Here is a 1933-nt window from a genome sequence, read left to right as displayed (position 1 = left end):
GCTAAGTTCCTACAATGACTTCTAGGGCCTACATGATCTGGTCTCTCATCTCCTTATCTCTTACAACTCACCCCCTCATTTATTCTGCCTCACCTATATTGACCTTCTTGTGATTTGTGAAAAACAATCAGGAAGCTGCCCCTTCAAAGGCTTTGCATTTGCTGTTTTCCATGCATGGAATGCTTTTTTCCAGTATTTTCTTGGTTCACTCTTTCCCTTCCTTCATATTTTTGTTTTCGGACGTCATTGACCAAGATAAGTCTGTCCTGGCCATTCTGTTAAGAAGAATAGTCATTCCTTGGTATTCTCTGTCTGCTTGTTCTATCTTATTTTCTTTATAAGTCAAATCACTATGTAGAATATATTATTCATTTGTATTTTTACTTCTTAAAGTAATTTTTATCTAACAAATAATAATTGTGTATATTTATGGGGCACAAAGTGATGTTTTGATCTATGCATACATTGTAGAAAGAGTCAACCAAGCTAATTAACATATCTGCTGCCTAATCAACTTATCAATATTTGGTGGTGAGAACGTTAAACAATTCATTACTATTAACTGTTGTCACCATGCAGTGCAATAGATCGCAAAAATATCTCTCTCTAGTCTGTCTGAAACTGTGTACCCGGTTGTATTTTTCATTATTTATTGTACGTCTTCCCTTACTAGAACGTAAGCTTTATGAAGGCAGAGACTGTGTCTTCCTTTTTTTTTTCACCACTATATCTTCAACACCTAGAACAGTACCTGACATATAGCAGATCTCGTTGAATAAATAAGCTACTTAATGAGTGGATGTTGATATCAGGAGGAAGTGATAGCATTAACTCTCAGTGGTATACACGCCTACTGAACTTGGGGCCATATTAAAAAGAGAGCCCTGACCTCCAACTAGCCTTTAACTGGAGATGAAGTGGAAAGGACAGGAGTAAACAGGTAAAAGAAAGTGATCACTGGAGGGTTATAATCACTTTGTCTAACCTGGAGTAGCTTGTGAACCATATTTACAAGAATAGGCTATTCAAGATGTAGAAATAGCAGCAAAGCTTAAGGGAAAAGTAGGGGCAAAGGAAAGAGAGGTATAAGGATGAAGAAAGAAAGAGAGAGTATAGGTGGCAGAAGAGGGTGTAGATGGGAGAGATTTGACAGAGGTAAACAGTGAGGAAAAAGAAAAAGAAAGGAAAGGAGAAGGAAGACTTACATCAGCTTACAGTAGGGATGTAATTCTGCTTCCTGCCACTTTGAAAGGGAGTTTCATAGGTGTGTGGGGGAGTCAGGCCCTGGGAGATTTCCATGTGCCCTTTCAGAATTTCAGCTGGGGACTCTGTGGCTTAGTGACATTGTAGCAGTGAGAAATAATGCACTACATCCAAAGAGGCGGGGGTGGGGGGTAAGATTTAACTAAAAAGCAGATATGCATTAGTGACTGGGATGATGATCACGAAGAGAATAACAATAGATTCATTGGCTCCTATGTGTGTCAAATATACCACTGGCATAAAATGCCATAAGCCTTCCCTATGAGACTGAAATTTCATCCAGAGGGTGTTGCCATCATAATACTTAAAACAGCCTCTTGCTTATACATTTTCATATAAAGGAGCTAACCACCTCTAAAATCAGCTTTGTGCTCATAGATAGCTGTGATTGCTTGGAAATTCTTCCTTACGTTGTGCTGAATTTTGCCATCTTGTGGCTTCTGCCCATGGTTTCCAGGTTTGACACAGTTTCTGTCTTCTGTACTCTTTGCACTGTAATAGCTCCTTAGACATTGGAAGGCATTAGTCATATCTTTTCTTTTTTCTTTTTTGCACCCTGCCTATTTTTATTTTTATTTTTTTTTCTTTTTTTTGTTTTTCTTTATTGTTTATTTTTTATTATACTTTAAGTTCTAGGGTACATGTGCATAACGTGCAGGTTTGTTACATA

The sequence above is a fragment of the Colobus angolensis genome, unplaced genomic scaffold, assembly GCF_000951035.1.
Source record: "Colobus angolensis palliatus isolate OR3802 unplaced genomic scaffold, Cang.pa_1.0 Scaffold764, whole genome shotgun sequence".
In the NCBI taxonomy this organism is placed as follows: domain Eukaryota; kingdom Metazoa; phylum Chordata; class Mammalia; order Primates; family Cercopithecidae; genus Colobus; species Colobus angolensis.
This window is presented reverse-complemented; position numbering follows the sequence as displayed.